We start from the raw sequence: 24978 nt of genomic DNA, 5'->3' as shown, positions 1-24978 counted from the left end.
TAACCAGAAAATGGTCTAAAGATGGGCATATATCTGACTCACTTCTGGCCTTCAAGATATAATTAGAAACCTGCCAACGAGGACAGTACTCCAGGAATAAAAATACAAAGCTTCAAGAGGACAAGACCTTGCCATTCTTGCGTCTGGAAAGCAGAAGTAAAGCCTGGAGCTGCAGCAGCCATCTTATAATCATAAGGCAATAGCCATAGGACACAAGTCCCAATACCAGCACACAGAAGATGATGGAGTGCAAAGAGATAAAACACCTGTGTTCATAAGGACAGTTTCAAGCTGTTGCACTGAACTTAGACTACCTAAATCTGCTTGTAGGTTTTGTTTGCTTGTGTATTTATTTGCAGCTAAAGACATTCTTAACTGAGACGCTGGGCCCATAGTCTTGCCTGTAGCTGTGGAACAGAGCAAAGGTGGTATCCACCAAAAAAAAAAAAAAAAAATCCTAGAGTTTACTTCTAGTAATCAGTATTTTTCAGCTTTTTTTTTCTCAGAGTACTCTCTTGTATAGAGTCATAGCTGAAAAGCAATGGTGAAAAGCCACACCACTGATAATACCTAATTGCCAGTGAAGTCTAAGGTAAAACAGAAAGTAAACTGCCACCAAGAGCCCTTGATCAAGCACTACATATGCAGTATGATGAGAAAAAGAATTAATTACATGCAGTACCTTTAGTTGAGCACTTACCTTACCCCATGCCACACTTAGCATTTTATATTCACTATCTAATTTAAATATCACTCTAGGTGACAGTTATATCAAAAATATTTTAAAAGCAAGGAAATAAAAACTTTAAAAGAATAGTTGGGCCAACCACAGACATATAGCTGGAAAGTGGCCCAGCCAGGGTTCCAATCCAGGTCTTTTATTACCATAAAAGGTACAGATTTTGTCACACCACCTGAAAGCAGAGTGCCCCGATGAATCCTTTGGTAGGCTGAAATGGCATAAAGCAAAGAGATAATTACCATTGACTTATATGGAAAACTTTCCGAGCATTCCCAGATCCCCAAAATAACCTCTCTCAGACTTTTCTGATACCCTAGGATGCGTCTTGCTAATGGATGCACAAAATAAACTGAGATATAGCACAAATGTGCACAGACACAGTGCAAAGCCACAGGGGCTTGGTGGCTTGATGCGGGTGATGCTGAGTGTGGGGGTAGGGGTGGGGCAGGAGCTAGGGTTGGGAGGGGCCACTCTTGCCCCTGGAGGGCCCCTCTGCCGCCATAATGACTCACTGCAGAACAAATGCTCATGCTATTTCCAACTTTTTGCCCTTTTGCACTGAGGCAAAACTCCTTTTTGGATTCCTTTTGGTTAGCAAACAGGGGAAGTACTAAGGACTTTCATTAAAGTGAAGTGGAATAACTCAAACTTTGCAAAAAGTGGCAAATACCCTTATTTGGTGTTTTTAAAACAATCGAGTGGAATGACTGCCCAGCCTGGGGTAGAGTGTTTCACTTCTTTGCTGATGAGCTGAATGAACTGTGAACACCTTTGCAAACCAAGTCCATCACTTGGTTGTTCCACTGAGGTGCCATTTCCATGTAAACTGTGTGCATTGCCACATTTGAATCCTATGGATCAGTTTTCCTTTTGGTGTCTCTTTCTCCTTAGGACTAGCATAATTCACATCAACTCAGAGAGCCTTTTAGACTCTGCTCCGGGGACATAATACTGACCTACAGACATTCCATGTCTTCAAGTTGTTTTTAGTCTGCCGGCAGGAAAAAAACATGTACATGGGTAGAGTGCCTGGCCCACTGGGAATGATCAATAGATGGTGCCCAAATAAGCAAATACCTGGAATAAATGAATAAATGTCAAAGCAGATGACTGGAATTTTTCTTTTAAAGATTTTATTTATTTCTTTGAGAGAGAGAGAGCATGCACAGGAGCAGGGGGAGAGGGAGAAGCAGCCTCCCCACTGAAAAGGCAGGAGGGCGGCCTCAATCCCAGGACCCCGGGATCATGACTGAAAGCAGACGCTTAGTTGACTGAGCCACCCAGGCACCCCATGCGTGGAATTTTTTTTTTTTTAATCAGTGGTTCATTCTCACTGTGTTGTGACCTTTGAGACATAGGTAAGTGTCTCACAGCTAAAACAAGCTATCTTCCCCACCCTCCTTCATTTAACTCTATTACTGCAAAAAAAAAAAAAAATTAGCTCACTGAAAGAAAACACTTGCCTGTTCAAGAGCATAGTGCTTGATTGTCTCACTGACATCCCTGCCACAGGCACCTAAAACACCTGCACCGCAACAGAAGCATCAGTGTGGGGTGTTGTCACTTGGTTGTCATTCCAAAAGCATCATAGGGCTGTTGACCCTTGCTGTAAAATGCTTTCAGGGAAAAAAAAAATACACCAACTACTTGAAAAACCACCTTGTGGGATGATCTAATTGTTAGAGAGATAACTAAAAATACCCGTAAAGGAATAAAGATATTTATGACGTGTATTTGACTTTGGGTTCATATTTGGAAACATACAACCAATGAATAAAAAATACAGCCAATGAATCTTTAGAAAATAGAGGATTTCATCATTGCTATTTACTAGCTAGTTATATGTAATACTAAGCATGCTTCAGTGGAGATATTTTATATTCTCTCTCCTGGTTCCATTAATGTTTGATTATATATCTATCTGAGCTAGGTGGTGGAAGTTGGAAGCAGAGGAAAGAGCATGCATATATACATATTCACAGGTGGTTTATTTATCAATTGATTTTATTACACAAGCATTTACTAAGCCCAGACAAAGCAATGCAATAATAACTAAAAAATCCCAGTCTTGCATTCCTGACCGTCTGTTGAACATATTCCAGACACTCTTCTTTTAACAGGTCCCAAACTCAGCTACATGGCATTTCTAATTCTTAACCCCGAACCTCTGCTCTTAGTCCTCAGTTAATCTTAGCAGCATTTATCATGTCACTCAGTTAAAAAAAAAAAATGCTTGCAACCATATCTGATTCCTTGTCTGTTATCCAAAATATCAAGTTCCTAAGCTTATGGATACAGATAGAACCTTTATACATTTTTCAAAATTCCACCCTACCTTCCTTTACTATCCCACCTTCAGAGGCAATGAGGTTAAAGTTTATAGTCTGGGTAGGAAGGTAAATTCAAACTCTGGCTAGCTCGACTCCTCAAAAGCTATGTGATATTCAGAAAACTACTTAGCCTTACTGAGCTTATGTCCTCATCCATAGAATAGAGATAAAAATGGAATCCACCTTGTGGAGTTGTTGTCTTGGATGGTGCTTGCCACATGGTAATACTCCTAGACACATGGTGTCATTTGTAGCAGTAGTAGCAGGAGGAGGAGGAAAAGGCTAAGTGGTGTGCCAGCTTGGATAAAGGAAAATTTATTATCTCTTACAATAGTTAGAATAAGGATTAATTAACTCAGCAGTTCAACACTGTCATAAAAAGCTCAGGTTCTTTCTCTCTGCTCTCCCACGTGGTCAGATGTTTTGCCGAGGTTTACAACATTGCATCGGAGCATGAAAACCTCTAGTGGAAGGAGCTGTCCAGCCCAGTATCTCTTCAGAAAAGGAAGGAACCATTTTTCAAAAGCTTCCAGCAAAGTCCCTTCACGTCCCGTTGTTCAGACAGTGTCATGTGGCATGCCCCTCAGCCAATCATTGGCGAATGAAGTGGATTTTCCTCAACTGCCTTAGACGAGTAAGGATTTATTCCTGATCTGGAGGTGTGGGGGCCTCACTGAGAAGTGGATGCACAAGCCCATGTGGAATTCCATTCCCAACAGGAGGGTGAGAGTTGGGCTATTGGGCAGGGCAAGGACAGTGAGTGACCGCAATGCACGCTGAGTGGTGGTTCAGGTTCCATTGTTTCTTCAATGGAAGACTGCAATGGCCTCCAAACTAGTGGACTTAACCCTGCTCCCTTTCTCCCCCGATCCATTCTCCATGGTGCTGCCAAGTCTTTCCAAAACAGGGACTTGATACCTCCTGAAGTTTTGCTTGGCTTTCTACATACATGACAAAATGCAAATTCCTCAGCATAGCACTCTAAATCCTTTATGTAACAGTCCAAGTATATCTTTCCAGCTTCATTTCCTGATGCCGACATTCTTCCATCTACCCAACCACACATGCAAATATCTTATGCTCTCAGCTGCACACATGTACCAGCAACTTCCACAAACCTAAGGCTTCTCCTTGCTTCTCCTTCAACTTAAAATGCTGTCCTTTCTATTTCTGTCAAACTGATAAAATCTCATTTATCCTCCAACATACTTCTACTATTACCTCCATCTGGAAAATGCAGGCTGAATTCGTTACTCACTTCTTTGTATGGCATCCAGGCATCATAATATCCTCAGAAAAGAGGCTGAAGAATGCTCCTCCAGAGAAACTGGCCTTACAGAAAAGTAGCTGCCACTGTAAGGTTTTTGTCCTTATTTCACTTCTTAGAATTGAGGTCATGATACAGCAAATATGATTATATATTATTGATTATATTAAATTAATTAAATTTAAGGGTAATATTAAATATTTATTTTTATATAAATTCATATGTAAATAATTATCAAATTAAATATTACATATGAGAACAATACTACTCATCTAAAAAAATCATTATTAGGGAACTTGGGTGGCTCAGATGGTTAAGCACCTGCCTTTGGCTTAGGTCATGATCTCCAGTCCCTGAGATGGAGCAAGGAGTCTACTTCTCCTTCTCCCTCTGCCTCTCCCCCTGCTCATGCTCCCTCTCTGTCTGTATGTCTCTGTCTCAAATAAATTTTTAAAAAGTCATTACTAGGGTTACGTGAGATAATAGGTATAAAGCATACAGCTTAATGATGAGGGGGAAAAAGTTAATAAATGTCATTTACTTTGACAATCTTTTATATCCCTCATCTTCACGTATTCATTCATGAAATAAATATTTATTCCTTATTGTATACCAGGCACTGTGCTGGGATCCCATGATAAGTGAAGCCGAACTGTAGTTCAGTGGAAAAGATGAGGTAAGCTAGAATCATTAGGCTGTTCCTCAAAGGTTGAGTCCCTGGAATTGTAGATGAATTTTAAGTTATTGCATTTATATTTACAGGGAAGAATGGCTTACACATATTTTTCTCATTTCCCCATATTTAATTTTCTAACATGAAATTGGTACAATGCTTGCTAGTAGATCAGCAATCTAAAGACACCTGGAACTCACTGTGGGTTCTATTTTCTATTTTTATTAATGGCTTTAGATTTAAGGCTATAATAGTTACTAATTTCTTGAGGCCATATTAATTTATGAAGACAAATATATACTATCTCAGTTACTAGGCCACAAAAATATATATCTTCAAATACAATTCTGTTAAAATCTTGACATATTCTAAATGAGAAAATAACCCCTGAATGGGTAATTTGGTAACTTTAATAGAGTTTATTGAGCTTTTTAAAGACAGTTCTTTTTTAATACTATTTGATGATTAATGATACATTGATTGAGAATTAACAGCTATCTTGTTTATACAATTCATTTAAAGGGCTGTTAAGCCCCAAGCTACGATTTAAAAAATGATCTAGGCTCAGTTTAGCATTCATTACACTAAACATCTCAGCCAATGGCAGTCCGGAAAAGTAAATACCACTTCATCAAGAAAACACGGAAATGCTAATTGACAGCTGGCAGAGTCCAATCAGATATTTCTGCAGACAACTAACTGGCTACTTTTGTAGCATCTGTTTCATTTTGCTAAATAACCCTGCTTCCTTCCTTTGCTCTACTGGAAAAGTGAACAGAAGAAGAGACAGCATGTGAACCTGCAAAATAAAAGAAAGAGAAAAAGAAATGCCCAGTGTGTGTCTATATGTGGTCTTAACTTGTGGGAAACAAAGGCCATGATTATTTTTACAATTTATCCCAAAATTCTTGAGGGAGAAGTGTGAAACTTAGTCAAGTGTAGGGGTCTAAATTTGGACGCTCTGATGCCAAGTACCCAGATTGCAACAAACACAACTGAAATGGAAGATAGAGGAATCAGCATAATTTGTGCGGAAAAAGTTACGACAAAAATCCAGGCTATATTACTTCACATTTATGTAGGGAGATAGTGTAGCAACTTAGCAATCTCACCCAATGTTTTGTTCGAAGGCCCAATTATTATTGTTTTTCTTCCATTTAATCTCTGATTAGTTTAGCTGATCATAGGAAATGCTCACCTAGTGGAAAGTACAAGAGGAAAATGGTTTTTTAGATTTATGATCCTCTTTGTTACACACCCATCCAATTTCCAAAGCTAGTCTCAACCCCCTACACCATGCCCCATCCACCTCCCCCACCCCCAAACACAAAGAAAAAGTAGCAAAGGCAAAGAGAGGGAACAGAAGAAAGAACTAGAGAGAGAGAGAGGGGGAAAGACCAGTCATTTAATATGTTTGCCTACATGGCATTCTACCTTTGAACCTTCCAAATGCAACTTTATACATTGTCTTTTGACATTATGCAGTTTAGAATCCTGAAAGCTCTCAGTTTAGACAACTAAATTATTGCTTGTCAATTTAGCTTGGGATGAAAGACAGGTGTTTTGTTTCACAGTAAAACTCCATTTAGAGCCTACATTGGCTCTAAATCCAATCCCAGCTTTTTGTTGTAGGCTGGCATTGAAGTGTATCACAGTAGGAATTATCAGTCAGAGCCCCAACAGTCAATCCGCACAAGATCCTTCACCTTGGTTCCTCTGGATGGGCATGCCTAACACCATTTAAAAGCAATTGAGATAAAGACTCCTTCCAGCTCCAAGGGTTAGAGCTCTTGCTGATATTCCACTGCCGTTTTGCCTCCAACAAAGAATTAAGCTGAGCAAAGTTGAAAATCCCTATTAGTCTTCTTAGGAACCAAGGCAAGACTTTATGATTCTTTAGTAAATATTCATTAGGACCATGTTTTAGTTAAGCAATGGAGATTTGAGGTGTAGGAAGCCTTAGTTCAGTATCTACCCCAATTCCATCACCATTTTAAAGATGAAGTAACTTGACCACGATCAAAGATCAAACTAGTTCATGGCAGAGTCAGCATTGTATCTAAGTATTCTGACTGAAAAACTAGTTCTCCTTCTACCATATAGTTCTAATTTTTTCGTGAAAATGATGTTTAGAACTCTTTATGGGGTTCCATGGGTTTTCTATGATCAAGTCTCAGGTGGTTTGTACACATGCAAACTTTTCAGTTAAGGTTTAAATCAAAGAATATTGTAATTACATATTCATCATAATTATCATGTAGGCTGTGTTCAACTTTAAATTTAGTAGTCTTTTTAACTTCTTTTCTTGAAAATGCTTGAATTAGACGGAGGCTCAGTGAAAAAATTCTATATGAGTTTCAATAGATTAATACATTTCTTTCAATGCATTTGTAAAATATCTTGAAGATAAAAGCAACATCTTATTTATTGTTAGTCTTTCAGTGCCTACCATAATGCCTTGTCCATAAAAAGTTCCTGATGGATGTTTGTTGAGTTCTAATTTGATGTTTGATTCAGGTTCCTAATCCTGTATTATCTGTAATTCATCTGACTAGTTATAAACTATATAAATTTCTCTTGGCCAAGTTTCCTATTTACCAATCAATCTATTATTAGTTTATCTTTGCCTAAATGTTCAGCTAGGAGTAAGATGATTAGATACGGGAATGACCTGACAAAATCTCTTTTATTTGGCTATAGGATATATAGTAAGGGGAGATATATAATTAAGAAGAATAGTTGTTGTTGTTTTTTAATTTTCAAAAAAGTCCTGTATTAAGATAGATAAAACATCTGACTTATGGGCTTTAAAATAAATGACCTAGGAGCACTTGGGTGGGTCAGTTGCTTAAATGTCTGACTCTTGATCTCAGCTCAGGTCTTGATCTCAGGGTTGTGAGTTCAAGCCTTTTGCTGGGCTCCAGACTGGGTGTGAAGACTACATAAAATAAAAATAAAATAAGATAAATGACCAAGTGTGTTTTCATGTGTCTAATGGAAATACCAATACAGGACTATTATGAAAAATCAAATGAGATTAGAAGTGATGGTAATAAAAATGTTAAAAGCAATATGTAAACAGCACGACACCGGGAATAGTAATCATAATTATAAGAAAAATAGTAACCTTGAAATTTCCTGCATGTTTAGGGGTTAGACTAAGGATCTGGGGTCAATTCTTAACAAATAAACAGAGGGAAAGAGTTCTTCAGGTTCTAGGGCCAATGACTCAAGACATAAAACATGCAGTAATTGACAAGTGAGGGTATCCCTACTGGCCTTTTGCTCTAACTCTGCCTATAAAAAAGAACTGCATTCAAATGCATGGTTGACAATGAAATGGAAGTTTCATCACATTGCCCTACTCATGACCTCAAAGCTGACCTCCAGATCACCCCTCAGTCAAAATGTTAGAGGAGTCACTGAATGTGGTTTTAAGCTGGATTCAGCAGAGTTTGCTGAACAGAAACCCAGAGTATTGTATTTCAGTAGTTGTTTTTAATTCTGTGCGTGAGGGCTCCTGTGGCATGATTAGCTTTGATGATATCACCAATTTATTGGTCTACTGCCAAGATTTTATTCATCCTTTATTTTCCAGATATCTCCTAAGCTGTTAGGAACAAGCTATCAACTTTTCCTTGCTTTGCAAACGATTAGTATAATTGGACCTATTCTCCAAGTGGCCTCTGAACCAGTTTTAGAGTTTATCTGGGTAAAAGGTAAGTGAAGAGTTTAGGATTAGAACCCAGACAGAGGGTGTGGTACAGGTGAATTTCCAACCTGTCCTTTCTTTTCTTGGCTTATCTGAAGACATATCATTATCTTCAAGGAACCAGCCGTTAAAAGAAATCAGTCAGTTAGGTCTAAAAATGACATCGTACATGGTTAACCAACTTGTTTCTTTCTGGTTACCTTTTAAACTAAACTTGTTTGCTTTGGCTTTTCTTTTTTAATTCGAAAGACAAGAAGTCACACAAGTAAAATGCAAATCAGTTCATTTATTAAGCAGTTCAGTCAAAATTGTTCCTTGGCATTATAATCAGTTGACTTCTTTGCCTTCTTGCCATGAACATTTAGTTCCCTACAGTTTTTTGAAGTCCCTGAAACCACATATACCAGAAGATTATTCAGAAGATTGAATACAGTTTACATATATTTGTACTATTTCTGTGTCTACAAACACGGCTTAAATTTAAATTAATTTAAAAAAAACATGATTTCATTATGCATTTTCTTTCATGTGTATAACTGTTACGATGAAAATGACCTGAGATTTTTTTTTTGAGAGTTAAAGAACGATTTCTTCCTGTTCACAAATATTGTAAACAATGGCTTAAATCAAATGATTTTTTTTTTTCAGTCTCTTTCGTCATTATGCCAAAAACTAGGTATATGTTTGACTTTTCTTCCTCAGGAAACTGTCTCTGCCAAATAGTTACTTAGGGGACTTTCTAAACATAACATTCTTATTTTCTTTCCTTTGACCTATAGGCCCTGAGACACATCTGAACTACCTGTTAATGATCTTTAGGAACCGTTTTGTTCTGGGGTCATGTGGCCACATTCATCTCTGAATGGAAGGTTTTTATCAGCCTAATGAATGCTAAATTTATCAAAAAACTGTTTTGTTTTATTTTCAAAAATAATTTATGTATTACAGAGAGAGAAATGAAAGGGAGAGAGCATAAGCTGGAGGACTGAGGGAGAGAGAGAGAGAGAGAGAATCTCAGACTCTGGGCTGAGTGTGGAATGGATGCGGTGCTCAATCCCAGGACCCTGAGATCATGACCCGAGCTGAAACCAAGAGTTGGACACTTAACTCACTGAGCCAACCAGGTGCCCTGTGTCATAAAACTATTTTATAACATAAAAATAAGCACTTAAACTTTTGTATTCACCAGTTCCCACAAGACAAAGTCCAAATTCATTCAGATGATATTCGATTGGTCACACACACAATTTGGTCTCAACGTACCAACACCTTATACACTAGGGTAGGTGTTAGTAAACATTTTCAGGAAAGGGCCAGATAGTAAGTATTTTAGGCCATTTGGTCCATACATGCTCTGTTGGTACCTTCCAACTCTACCGTGCAGCGTAAAGGCAGCCATAGACAGTATGTAAATACATGGACATTACTGTGTTCCAATAAAACTTTATTCATAGAAACTGAAATTTGTATTTCGTATGATTTTCACATGTGACACAATAGGCCTTTTGATTTTTTTCCAACTGTGTAAAATTTTAAAAAACATTCTTAGCTTGCTGCCTGTACAAAAATAGTTGATGATCTGGATTTGGCCTGAGGGCTGCTCTATCTCGCTGAACCTTACACTAGAGCCTACAGAAGTTCACATTTTTTTTTCTGAACATGCTCTGAATTTCTGTGCTTCTATACCTCTCCGTATATAGTTTCTACCTCCTACATCTTTCTCTTTTTTTCTTAGCCTAAATATTATTCTTGGTGAACTGAGCTCAGGTGGTACTCTCTCTGTGAAGCCTTCGATGATTAGAACTCACCCTTCTATGCCAAGTCACATTCTCATTCCACTCGGTTCCAAGAGTACGTTGCACATTCCTGTTATAAGAATGGTACATAAAAAACTCAGAAGGTGTTTGCTAAGTATTTCCTGAATGAATCAATAAATGAATAAATTAATGATGGAGACGCCAATGAATGACTTGTACCAAAATTACTACACAGCCTGAAAATGAGCTCTACGTGGATAGCTAGTTGTACTCATCTGTCTATCCCCAAGGCCTGAAAAGTGTTTGGCATGTGCTAATATTTTAATTGCTATATGCTGAATTAATGTTTTGAGGTTTATCTTGAGATAAACCTATGAAGAATGAATTTTATTCCTTATGGACATTCTTAGATTTCTGGGTTGAAATAGTTCTATTTGATTCTCTACAAAAATTGCCATACCTAGACCCCTAAAGCTAAGTTATGAGTTACAAACAACCACTTTCCTGTCACTACTTGTAGACACATGCTTGTTTATGTTTGGCTAATTAAAATTAATCACCCTAGTCTTCCTTCCCTTCAAGGGCATTACTTCCCATTAACTTCAATGAAGCTTGTTTGACTTCAATGGAAGTTTTTACCTGCATAGGGACAGTGAGGAATCAGGACAAATATCTTTAAGGCTGTCATTTGTCACCATGAACAAAAGAAATAGAGATCCTTAGGCATGAGGCGCCGTAGCACACTTCACGTGCCTCTCTTAATTCTATCTTTGCTGACAACCCATGACTGCCACATAAAAGGAAGCATCAGAATTATAATTGAATGGTTCTGAAATATCAGAGACAGAACCTCTGAAAAGGAGGTTCACAAACTTATTCCTTGGCAAGGTTAGTGATTTGAGTACCTAAGCCCGGCCAGAACACTGTTGACAGCATTTCCAATGCATAGCATATGCATTTCCTTTGAGTTGGTGTTGAATAGGAAAGCATGGTAGCTTAACTTTATTCCACCAGCACACCATTTTCTTTGACAACCCTCCACTACTCAGAACACCCCTGAGAAACAGAAAGTTGAGGAGGGAAAAGGCATCTGAGCAACCACAGCAATATCAGAGTATCCATGCTCTACAACTTGAACATTTTATTCACAATATATTTATTTCATGTGGAGTATGATGTATCGAAAGTGCTTGGCAAAATAGGGGTGCCAATCTGGTACGCCCAGGTGCCAGTGAGGTGCAAGATCCCACATTTTTAAAGCTTCTGTAGATATCAAAATTGAAGTCAAGCCAGGCTTATTGTTTCTAAAGGCACTAAGCAACTTAATTATCATAGGAACAACATGGTGTTCTCCTGAAGATGACTGTTCCAGAATCCCTACCTTAATTATACGATAAAGCAACTGCTTTTCTTTATTTTTATAACTTTTTATAGGACTGTTTGCCAAAATTTAAATGAGATTGTATATATGTAATATGATATGATATATATATATATAATCCCCAGCTCTAAGGTTTGGCACTCAGTTCCTTCTTGACATCCTTATCTCTTTGGAATTAAATAGAATTATTAGCTGAATAACTTGGAAAAAATACACAGCAAATGGTCACAGAGCAACCCATATCCACTCAGATGGAGATGAGGAAAAAAAACCTAATATTTATTATATTCCAAATCCAACAGCTGGGACTTTATATATGTTATCTCATTTAAAAGTCCTAAATGGTCCAATAAAGAAGTTGTTATTGCCTGCATTGATATTTGGAGTTTATAATTAAAAATTTAAAATTTTAATTCTAAAGAGTACTGTTCCCTAAATCTTACTCATCCTCTGCTTGTACTAGTTAGTTTCTCTCCACCTAAACAAAGCATCCGTTCTCACCTAAAATCCCCTAATTGAAGCCTCTCTTTTAGTGTAAGGCAGAACCTCTGCCAACATCTTCCGTGAAAGTGCATACTACCTGAGTCAGGTAAAGCACCAGCCATAACAATGCACCAAGACTTTGACGGGTATCAAGTAGTCAGATTTTTTTTTTTTTTTTTCAAGTAGTCAGGTTAAAACAGCGTTGCCTCGGGGAGAGAAAAGCTAAATGGCACTCAGAGAAAGCTGAGTCTTAGCTGTAGAGACCAGGAACAATCCAGATACTCAGGGTTCTAGCTTGCATGGGATGGTGTGTGTAGGCTGTGGATCAGAGGGCTGGGGGGTTCCGCGGATAACACAAGCATCCCGGTTAAAGGCTGCACCAAAAGCAAATTCTCTCTGTTTTATGGTCCCGATGGAGACAAAAAGCATTGCAGTAAGCATAAACCATCCTCTCTCTCTCTCCCTCTCTCCCTCTCCCTCTCTCTCTCTCTCTCCCCCCCCCACCCCCCCCCCATCCTGCGATCAGAAGATCCTTTGCCTTCACTGGTATTGGCTTTCCAGCAGCTAGGCCTTGCGCGGCCTTCAGGGCAGGCAGTGCCCTGCCATCAGAGAATGAGAGTCTGGGCCACGCAATCAATGCTAAAGTCCGAGGCTGGATAGGGATGGGAGGCTGAGTCAATCGTTCAATCAACGAATGAGACATTTCTATTGGCAGAGGCTTCTAGTTCCATTTCTCAAATCCAGAGAGGTGCTCTCCAGGGTGGTTATTTCTTACTGTTTTAGCTCCTTTTGTTGGTTTTTTCCCCCAGAGAGTAGCTCGGCAAATCTCCTTCTAACATCCTTTTGCTTCGGACGTCCACATAAAGGTAGTAGCATCCCCTAGATGGACTCACTTGTAAGGTCTATCCGTATAGATTAGATTATTTCCACCCAACCAGAATCAAATGTATTATCTCACACAGTATTTCCCAAATTTCCCCGATGACAGGTGTTACCTGGGGTCCTGTTAAAAACAGAGATCTCTGGGCTCTAGCATCCATTCCTGCAGAGAGGGGCCTGGCCGTCTGCATATTTGACATACAGATGATCCTCCCTGCTGACAGCCCACCGCCACCAGACCTGCTCTTTCTCCTGTTATTTCTTTCACAGCACTTAGTGCTTGGGGACACACCAGTCAATAAAATTGAATGACTAAATCTCAGAGATGCTCTAACACCATGCGGCCCATCTACTTCTCGAGTGTCCATCCAGTTAGTTCTCGAAGTCTGCTGATGTCTCTGTAAGAATCTTCGGTTATCCCCTCCCCTCTGCTTCTTCTTCTCTAGGGCCTCTCTCACTCTCATCCAACCCTTAAAGTTCTACCAGGAACTTTTCTAAAACACAGATCACTTGCTTGAAAATCTTTCAATGATCTACTCTTTTCCCTCCAAACCTGGAATCGCGTCGCCATTGCCCATAGCCTACCATAAAATAAGCCCCTAAAATTATAGAGTTTTTACCCAAAGCTCTTAACTTTCCCATTTCACCTTTAGTCTCTGTGTCTACTTCAGTGCCCCCAACAGCTCCAACACAAGCCAATAACCCCACTCCTTGTATTTTCTTCAACTATTTGCCATGTGTATTCCTCTCTCTTTCATTTGCTCTGCCTCTATGTGCATCTTTTTCACTCCTTCACCTTCCTTACCCAAAAAGAAAATCCCATTGCAGCCGTAGGGAGGCTTCCTCAGTTTTTGTCTCTCTCTGGCTGTGTTAGCAGGTCTACCTGAGCCCCAATTGGGATCCTTTTGAGTCCTGACCTGTTTCTCTCCTTTGAGATAACAAGACATTCCCTACAATTATGGGGTCAACCAGATACACCAGGAGCTCTGGGGTTTAATTAAGCCTATGCGGTCATCCTGGGCTGTCCTGGGGATACACAGCCAGCCAAATCCAGGAGACTGGACTTCCCCTGCTGAGGAAGTACAACATTTCTTTTGAGATGTCGGGTCAGAATGGTATGGCTCTAAAGTCAGACATAGGAGGAGTTTAGGACTCTAGGCTACCTACTATAGTCTTCTGCCAACCTTTGACTTGAGCGACATATGTGGCCCATGTGTTTAACTCTCATCCATCCACAGTGACACCTTCAGCCTACGATACCTAAGGATGGTGAGTACAACTGCAGATGTCATTTACCCAGTGTGTCCATTATTGTTGGCATTCAAAGAATTTATCCCTTTCTTTCCACAGGCTCTGTGCCATGTGTCAGACATATTTCCAGGTGGCCACAACTATCTCCTCTAAAGGCTTCCAAGATCATTTCTCCAAAATGCCAATAGGTCCTTTCCATTAATTTTCTGATTCATTGATTAATTGCTATGTTTACATCATACTAGTCCAGGTAGGTTTAAGCCAGGCTGATCCAAGGACAGATATTTCTTATGTAAAAGGGACCATTCTTCTTGTTCGGCCTCTTGTCCTTTATCTTCCCTGCTGGTGGATGTGTGTGGAAGACAGGGGTGCAGACAACAGTGAAAGAGATCACATTCAAGGAATGTAACGGCTTTAGCCTAATTAGTTCAAGAGAAAGTGCAGTTGGTAGATACATTGCTCTACACGTCCACTAGAATTCCGCACTGTAACTTAACGTGATCAGGTAAGAAGTTATTCTTCACATTATCTTGCATACTCTGGACAAGACTTACATTCATGCTTTTCGTCAACGAGGCACAAAAACAATTTTTGAGAGAATTATTGGAAGCCAGTACAGTGGATGATGAGTTAACAACATTACAACAAGTAATGCTGTAAATAGAATTTAAAAAATGGTATGGGGGTGGGGGGTGCACCTGGGTGGCTGTCAGTTAAGCATCCTACTCTTGATTTCAGCTCAGGTCATGATCTCAGGGTCATGAGATCGAGGCCTGCTTTGAGCCCTGCTTCAACCCCGTGTCTGGCTCTGTTCTCTCTCTCTCTTTCTCTCTCTCTCTCTCTCTCTCTCTCTCTCTCTCTCGGGCTCTGAGCTCAGTGGGGAGTCTTCTTCTCTCCTTCTCCCTCTGTCCTTCCTCCAAACTGTGCTCTCTCTTTCTCTAAAATAAATAAAAGTCTTTTAAGAAAATGGTACCAGGGAACTGCATACACGTTCTGAAGAGTCTTGGCATTATAAGCAATAACAAACAGCACTGCTATCTTTTCTCATGATGGGAGTTGTGGTTGTAGTCAGAAACGTTAATATTTTTAAAATTAAAATATACAAGAAAAAAAAACTATGAATAGAAGATCTTTGTACCTGAACAGGAAGAGACAGTGCTTGGACACTGAAAGATTATAATACACAGTGATTGCACAAGAAGAAGATGCCTAAGTTTTCTTCTCGACCCCTTTTTCTAAATTGTCAATGACTGGCCCTTGAATTTTGTAATCATATTTAAACAGTTATATGGAAAGATTTTTCTTGTTGTTGTTATTTTTGGTTTTGTTTGTTTGGCCTGGGATCCTGCATACGTTAAGGGCAGCCCTGTTGCCCACGTGCTATACTAAGCCAATTACGTGCACCTTCTATTTTCATATTCACAGTAATTCTGTGAGACAGTTATTATCTTATTACATAGAAAATAAGACCTAGAGCACTTAAATAATTTGCTCGTGCACACAATTAGTAAATGGCTGAAACGAGATTCTAATTCAGAACAACTTCATCTTGGCGCATACATCAACCTTAGAAAACCTAGGACACATCTCATCCCAACATGAGTTGCATTTCCTGGATTCAGGATTACTTTTATACTTGTGGGGACCATTATTTTTATTTCTTCATTGTTTATAAAATATTTGCTGCATGTCTGCTACCTGCCAGATACCATTCTAAGCATTTAATGTGCATTATTCACGAAATAATTTTAACAATCTAATGATGTACGTGTTGATAATATGCCCATCGTATCACTGGAGAAACTGAGGCCCAGAGTGGTTAGGTAACTTGCTCAAGGTTACTCAGCCATCATTGGTAGAACAGAGAATCAAAAAAGGCTATCTGACCCTGGAGCCCAAGCAAATCAGACCAAATACCCTGGTTTCGTTCCTTCAACTTTTAATTCTGAACTAAACAGCTACTCACCAAGACACAAAAAACATCACAAACTATAATATGTAGATGACTAGGATCGATCTATGATTTTGCTGTCTGGCGATTCTACTTCAACAGCCTTGGCATAACCTGAGGGCTTAGCATTGCTAGTGCAATGACACCTCTCATTCTTGCAGGGACACCTGTACTGGAAAGATTCCTATGGTCCAAGGGTGAGCTTTGCAGCTGCCGTGGTGCGACCACAGTGGGGGTCCCACAGCTTCCATCGCCCCTGACTGAGAACACCTCAGAGGGGAGTGTATTTTAATTCCAGAATATGACATCATTCCTTCATAAGGAAGTTGCGTGTGACCATATGCATGGGTGTGTAAATACATACGTGCCTATCCTATTTCTTTCATGGTGAGTTTTTGCTAATTATAGTTCTTTCACTTCCATGTCCCAATAGGGAATTTTATCATTGAAGGTGTATATTTGCCATCGCATAGACATAGGGAAGGTATCAAGTATCCCATTTACTATAGATACCTCGGCTTAGATACAAACATAATATGATATATCTGGCCAAAACTTGATAGCAGCAGTCAATTAGCCAAGCATGTGGAACTATTTGGGGGAAAAAAATCAGATAATTGACTAAAAATTTTGATTTTCATTCGGATGCCTGAATGAATACCACCACGCTCTTTATCATTTGATGTTTTTCCCTGACTACTTAGAGCGACAAATATTTTACTCCTTCAAACAGTATTAGCAATAACATACCTACACAAAAAAGCTGTGAGAAAAATGTGATGGCTTAGAAATTTATAAAGGATAATTTTTATCCTTTGTAAAAAGAATTTTCATTCAGAGCAACAACTCTAAGATTCTTTCACCCCCATCAACTCCCTGTTTTGTTTCACGGTTCCATTGATCATTTACAAATGGTAAAAAAAAAAAAAAAAGAAAAAATCTCTTTAGCCCACCCTATATTTCACCCTAGGTGACTGAACTCTGCATTTTGATTTCTAAACGGGCAGATAGATGTACTGTAATGAGAGCACAAAGAAACAGGTTTATAACTTGGTACATTATGGCACTGGGTTCAAAGCAGTGCCGTAAGCCTTTGTTTCAGACTCATGCAGATAAATTCCAGCATTTTCTAGGACTGTAACAATGCAGAATATGAAGGAGGAGGGTTGGGGGGGGGAGGAGAAAAAGAAAGATGCAAGAAAGAGAAAGAAAATGAATTAAAACAAAGCAAAACTCCTGGGATGGTTTAGGCTGCAGGGTATTTTCCCAGAGTTCTGTCCAAGAATAATCTAGTAAAAATGTGGACAGAGAACCACCGACCCCTGCTTTCCCCCGAACATATGCAGCTCTGATCAGTCTGGTATTTCAAGAGAAACAAGGTCCTGAACCCGAGTCCTCAGACACATAACAAAGCGCACTTCACAGCTGTGATGCACGGCGACGATCGGCTCCGAGGCCTGAGTGGGTCCCAAGACAATGCCTCCTTTATCACCCAGAGGACAAATATCTAGACAGCAATATTTTCTGCTTGAATGCTTCAAGCAGCTCGCACAACTCCTGACTGAAAGGGAAAACTGAGCTCAGAGTGTTTGCTGAGTGATTATTTTAATTTACTACTTGATGTAAATCTAAATGAACTGACACCCAGCTCAAGATGGGCAGAAAACAATCATCGAGGAGGGTTGGGGGGGCCTGTGGGAGGGAAGGGGGGGGTCCAGGCAGTGGGGGGGGGCAACATGACACCAGCCTCTGAGGGTTAGCCCAGGTTTCGCCAACTTTGGCAGTGGCCTGGTAACAGAGAGGGGGGCAGGCTCAGCATTCCGTCTCCTTCTCTCAATTACCATAATAAGTTCAGTAATTTTGTGCTGTTTATTTATCAGGCGAGGACAACAAAGAAAGCCCAGGAAGTCTGCTCTGGAGGCACCAGGACAAAGCCCCAGACAGAAAGCAGTCACGTGCGGGGAGCCGAGCCGAGACACCACTCCTCGAGCACCTGATTATTCTTTCTCAGTATTTAGAAGCAAAAATTATCCTTAAGAGAAACAACAGCAGGCACACCACGAGCTCTACAGATGAGAAGATTAGGGTAAGATGGGGACTGAGGAAAATCGAGGGCAACTTGACAACTAAGTTTTAATTCCTTATAAAAAGCTGTCTCTCCTTCATGTCAGTTATTTGTCCAAAGTTAGTGGTAGAGAGAAAAGATTTTTTTTTTTTTAAGATAACTATTTGTTCCCTCTTCTCCTTTGTCACATGTGGCCCTAGTTTCTTAGAGTGGAAACTTTTTCAGCTCTGATGAATATTTCTGAGAAACAGAAAAATGGCAAAATCATAGCTGTGTCTGGTTAAGATGAACATCACATTTCTTTGTGGTGCTCGTGAGATATTATACAAAGCATCATCTCTCTCTCCCTCCCTCCCTCCCTCTCCCGCTCGTGAAACACTACACTAAACAGTCACAGGACCAAGATATGGATTCCCATTTCCAGGTTTGTCTCTTCTGTCTAAAAGAGACCTTCATTTCTGCCATGACTGCCTAGCATCTCCTTTAGAAAATTAGCAATGTTTGCTAATGAGCGTAATCCTTGTTATTTGTAGCGCTGTTATAAATGGCATGGGGTAGTCACATAAATCCCCATGCATAATTCTGAAAATATGTCCAATAGAGGAAAAAATCTATCACTCCTTGTTTTCCACAGTCACAATATGGAACCAGATTATGGGTCCTATCTTTTTTATTTGTCCTTACCAACCAGTTTAAGAGGGGTCTACCTGTATAGATCTGGACAAATAATTCAACGAACAAAATAATTGGATAAACACTCATATCGAATTTAATATTAATATAGAATACAGTGTTTATTGCTTTATCTGTTTAGTGGATGCAACATCGAGATACATACCCCCACACACACACACACAAACACACATCTGTTGGGTGCAACAATCGAGAGGTAGCCATTCCTTCTCTAAGTAGAAGCCCTGAAGTTCTCTGTAAAGAACTTGGACATGGCCATGGGGAATACCATACATGGTGAGTAAGGTGAAACCGGCAGAGTGGGTCTTTCATCTGTACTTTTTTTATATGCTGAGGCTGTTGACATTTTGAGTAAGATTTTATTTCAGAGGACTTGATGTAGCCTTTGCTTGAAAAACTTGTTTTCAAAGGGAGAAGAAGGCTTTCTTGAAAACCATTGCCCTAGGTTGTCCTTAAAAGACTATGTAAAAGTAATGGGAAAAAATACAGTCACCTGCCTTGCGAATTAGACACATATTGGTATCATCTGTGTTGTAATAAAGCTGAAACATCTCCAACATTGCCTGCTCCATTGTCTCTGACCATCTTTATCTACATATGGAGATACATACTGAGAGTGTGGGATCCCAGTAGAATTTTTTTGAGTTCCCCTCCATCTTTGCCTTAATGCCTTTTTGGGGATAGGTCACTTGTATGTCATTTTGTGTACAGTATCTTAATAAGTAGCTGGTAGGTGAAGGGTATACTTAGATGCTAAGGATTCAGAGATGATTAGGATAGGATCCCCAAACTCAAGTCATGGGGATTAGTTTGACTGATGCTTGCTTGTTTTATTTGGAAAGCTTGTAAGGTGGGTGAATTACATCAAATTGGGATTAAGCATGCCAGTCCTATCTATAATATAAAAATGTCATAAAAAGTCTGCCGTGCCTCATTTGTTGGAGGAATCCCATTTTTTAAAAAGATGGATAGATAGATTGATTGATTGATTGATTTTAAAGAGAGAGAGAGAGAGCAGAGAGAGGGGCAGAGGGAGAGGGAGGGAGAATCTCAAGCAGACTCACCGCTGGGCATGGAGTCCGCCACAGGGCTCAATCTCATGACCCTAAGATCATGACCTGAGCCAAAATCAAGAGTGGGGCACCTAATGGACTGAGCCACTCAGGTGCCCCAGAAATCCAATTTTATGAATCAACATTGAACTGCCCTTTTGTCAATAAGGCTAAAGTATCTCTCTGACTGCAGGACCACATCAGGATTGCCTGTGACGTATACAAGCTACAGATTCTTAACACATTTATTTAAAAAACAACAACAACAAAAAAAACCTGATGCTTAGCCCTCAAAGCAATCTTTTAGATAAGGAGCAGCATGTTTTTCTTCTGCTTTTCTAGCGCATGAAGAAGTTGACTCACCACCTGGTCTTTTTTAATACCTCAGGTAGTGTCATGAAGAAGAAATTATTCTTCTGACTTATAGTTTTATCTGACTGTGACTTCTAGACAAGGAGTAGCCAAAGGAGAAAAGAGCTGATTTGATTGAATAATACAAGATAATATATTTGATTGAATAATCAAAATAAGAATTTTCTTCTAGGTTATCACTCCTCACTCACACAAACTTGGACAAGCCCAAGCAGGGACTTTAATAGGCTTTTAAAATAACTCTTTCATAATACAGTAGACCATACAATGCTGTTTAGATTATTTTATTTCCATAATAAACCCTCATTAAGTATATTTATCTAATGATACGACAGAACTGAAGGGAAAGGGAATAAAAAAAAATATGTGCATGTGTTAAACATTAGCCCCAGCAGAAGATTTATAAATAAATTACAGATAATTTATAGAATCATGCCATATTTATAATTGCATGTTTAAAGCAATCTTCTTATGGTAATTGTATTGTATGGCCAACTCTAAGAAGAGGGAAATTATAAATTTATATTTCCAGAGTTTACTGAGATGTGCTGTCTTTTATAGGTAAAATTGTATTGTGTATTCAGAGTGGAAAATGAAGCTTCTATTTCAGTGTGACTCATACCCCATTACTAAATGTTCAGAAAGCTCAGCATAAAAAATTAAATGTTCACTATTTCTCAAAGAGGTCATTGCTTAAATTCCAAATTAATTTTCAAACAAGTCTGCTATAAAAGAATCAATAAACTTTGTATGACAAAGCAAAACTCTGCTGGTGCTTTCAAGATAAATGATAAACGGATCCTCCTTTGAGAAGAAGGAAGGATTTCAACGTCATGGGCAGCATTATGGTGCCCGCTGGTTCTCAGAGTTCGTTCTGAAATTATTTCAACATAAGGCACAAGAGTGAGGCTGTAAAATACCCAAGGAACCAAAGAAGCCAAACCCATTGGTCTCAGATGCATCATTTATTGTTAGGATGTTTCTTCTTGACACCTGAGACAGGAACAATTCAGCGAATTAACCTGTCATTGTGGTGAGACCGTAATGCACATTATGCTGGATACTTCTAAAAGTGTAACATAACCTTATGCGGTAGGTCAAGAGCTCTGTTCATTCATACTTTCAGATGAGAACACAGATGGTTAGGTGATATGCTCAAATAAATTCATTCATTCAACAAATATTTTTTGAAAGATTTTATTCATTTATTTTGAGAGCGAGAGAGAGAGAGAGAGAGAGAGAGAGAAAGCATGAGCAGGGTAAGGGACAGAGGGAGAGGCAGACTCCCCGCTGAGCAGGGAGCCGGACGCGAGGCTCCATCCCAGGACCCCGGTCATGACCTGAACAAAAGGCAGATGCTTAACCAACTGAGCCACCCAGCCGCCCGTCATTCAACAAATATTTATGTTTAGTAATCCTCTACCCCAGGCTGTTCAAGGTGCTGGGAAAGCATCTGCGAACAAAATCACATCCCTGCCCTCAAGGAATTTACATTTTAGCTTTAGAGACAGGATGTAAAATGATAAAGAAAAACTATGGGAGGTACAAAGAAAACTAAAAAGGGACATATAAAGAAGGTAATAAAATACGCTACTTTAGACACATAGTTGGAGACATCCTCTCTAAGAAGGAAACATTTGAGCAAAGATCTGGATAAAGTAAGGCGGCACATGAAGATGTAGTCATAAAGCATTTTGAACAGTGCATAGATGCCAAGTTGGAAATAAAGCTGCTCTCCTCTAGGATGGTGAGTGTAACAGAACAGGATGGGAAAGGGGGAAAGAGGTGAGGCAAGGGCCCGGAGAGGTCCCTGGAGGTTAGATCTTATTGGGCTTTAGAGATAAAGTGAATAGTAGTGAGGATATGCAAGATCATGGTGGGATAACAAATAGCCCCCAAACCTCAGTGGCTGAAGACACTAGAGATTTTTTTTTTTCTTTCTCATACGACATCTACCACAGGTAGCATGGAGGCTCTGTAGTATGTCAGCCTCACCCTGGGAGGCAGGGGGCCAGAGTAGCCACTCTCAGGAATTGCCCATCCTCATGGCAGGGGAAAATAAAATCTCCAAAGGGTCTCCTATCAGCAATTAATGTATGTCCCAGCGAGGAAGTGACACATCACTTACACAAATCAGTCATTGGCCAGATCTAGTCAAACAGCCACATCCAGGGGTGCTGGGGGAGAATGGACATCTGTGGGTAGGAGTACAATTGCACCATGTGTCCAGTAAGCAGGGAGCTATATACATATTTTGTAAATAGCATCACTGAATCCTATGGGAAGAATATTGGATTTTAGTCCAATGAGATGGGAAGCCATGAGAGAGTCATGAGCTATTTTTAAAGGATGATCTGGCCCATGGGTGGAGAATATAGAGCAAAGGTCAATAATTACATTATAGCAGTAATTAGGTAAGAGGTAATAATGGCTTGGGCTAGGCTGGTAAGAAATGGTTGGATTTGGGATGCCATCCTGAGTAGAGTTATGCCTACGTGTGTCCAACAGCCTGGTGAAAGGTAATAGGAAGTGACGAAGTCTGTGGCCTGGCTGGGCGCAGCATGCCCAGAAAGGCATGCATGCAAATTTTTTTATGAAACCCTAGCATCAGCCAAACATAACAAAGTTTTGCAACTTCTGTAGTAAAGCATGTTTCCTAGTTACATCAAACAAAGAGAGAACCAATTTACTAGTCTTTGGTCTGACGAATTTTAGTGACACTCTGGCAGATACATGGTAACATAAACCTGTGTTAACAAAGCACTCGCCAGCTAGGTCAAAGCTTCCTTAATCAGGAAGTGAGAGACTGACTTAACATCTATTCAAAAGTCACTGTATAATTTCCGCCTCAACTGAATTGAATTGGATTGTGTGAATCTTGTGATTCTAGGCTCACAGGCTTGAGATGCTAAGCCCTCTCCTTTCCTGAATGGTGGGTCCACCAACGTTTGGAATGCAAAGTTTAGTGTACAAAGGAATTACCCATCACGGGGAAATGGTGTTTCCGGTGTGTCATTAGATCCCGCGTGGGCAGGGTTGAGCTGATATTTTCAGCAAGTGCTTCATTTGGATGTAGCCAGTCCAGGGGCCACACCTTGAGAAATTGTGGCTCTGCTTGATTCTTAAAACAAGTTACAAATTTGACCTTTACTAAACGCGGAAAGAGCTTGTACAGCTTTAGAGTTCCCACTAAGTTCTTGTACTATTCTTGCCCGTGGTCAGCAGCTATTACTCGTGCTTAGAAGTGAGGGAGAAGGCTCTCGGAGAAACAAGTCATCAGATGCTAGCTTGCTTCCTTCTTTCCTTCCTTCCTTCCTTCCTTCCTTCCTTCCTTCCTTCCTTCCTTCCCTCTTTTCTCTCTTTTTCCTTCTCCCCCTCTCTCACATCATTGAGTTCTCCTAACATTTCAGGCACAGTGTTAGTTCTAGAAACATAGCATGGATCAGAACAAACAGATCGCTGTGTTCATGCGGCAAGCATTTTAGAGGGAGCTTTCTTTCATTTTAGAGGGAGCTTTCAGTCCAGAGGACTAAGGTTAGCAATACTTTACTGAATAAACGATATTCATTATGCAGGCAGGGATAGTTTGACTCTAGCCAAATGGTAGTCACCGCAAAAACAAGTATCAGAAAACTGTAATGCTGTTCAATATTTGGTTGAATTTACAAGATATTTTATATGGATATAGCCTAGGGTATCAGAAGGAATCAGATGGTTTGCCCAAGTCTAGTTATAACCACTTGTCCTCCTCTTTTGAAGTTCAGTGCAAATAACATTTTGTTTCTTGGGCCTCTACAAATACGCCAGGCAACAACTTTCCCCTTGGCTCCCCACACCCCTTTCATAGGACATATGACATATATGTGTCCTATGAAACATAACACATAGCATATATATGTCTGTGTATCTATATGTATATATGCATGTGTGTATATGTGTGTATGTGGGTCAACTCAGGTACTAAGCAAATACGACCAGTTGGCATGCACATGTGTGAATGTCTTATGTGAGTGTCTGTTAGGGACTGGAGCAAACAGAAGAAGATTTAGTGCCATCTGATTGTTTCACGTAGATCCTGAGGCATAGCATTTCTAAAACTAAAGAGTTTGTCACAGCTAAAAATCTGGAATATTAATCTAAGTTTTTCCTTTTTAAACCAGTAGCTCAAAAATTTCAAAATATTATAGGAGCAAAGTAAAGCATACTCACAAGCCATATTTGATCTCTGGTTCCTCAGTTTGCACCCTCTGTCTATACTCCAGAACACTGGCACTTGTCACTTAAGGAATCCCTGTAGCATTCCTAATCCCAGAGGTTGTAAATTCCATGAAGGCAGGGTCACTTAATCCTTGCGTCATCCAGTCCAGTGT

The 24978-nt window shown here is 39.7% G+C and overlaps 1 long non-coding RNA gene across 9 annotated transcripts in view; it reads left to right on the top strand.

Moving 5' to 3' along the window:
* LOC140600288 (uncharacterized) overlaps positions 1–21316 on the top strand; it is a 284954-nt gene extending 263638 nt beyond the window's left edge. For 8 of the 9 annotated variants that reach the window (XR_012003555.1, XR_012003552.1, XR_012003544.1 and 5 more), the window contains one exon: positions 8–1844. This is a non-coding gene — a long non-coding RNA (uncharacterized lncRNA). Of the gene's footprint in view, positions 1–7; positions 1845–18306 lie in introns of those variants that run through there. The other variant, XR_012003539.1, reaches the window with a different exon arrangement.
* The last annotated feature ends 3662 nt before the right edge of the window (positions 21317–24978 follow it).

The sequence above is a fragment of the Canis lupus genome, chromosome 11 (assembly GCF_048164855.1).
Source record: "Canis lupus baileyi chromosome 11, mCanLup2.hap1, whole genome shotgun sequence".
In the NCBI taxonomy this organism is placed as follows: domain Eukaryota; kingdom Metazoa; phylum Chordata; class Mammalia; order Carnivora; family Canidae; genus Canis; species Canis lupus.
This window is presented reverse-complemented; position numbering and strand designations above follow the sequence as displayed.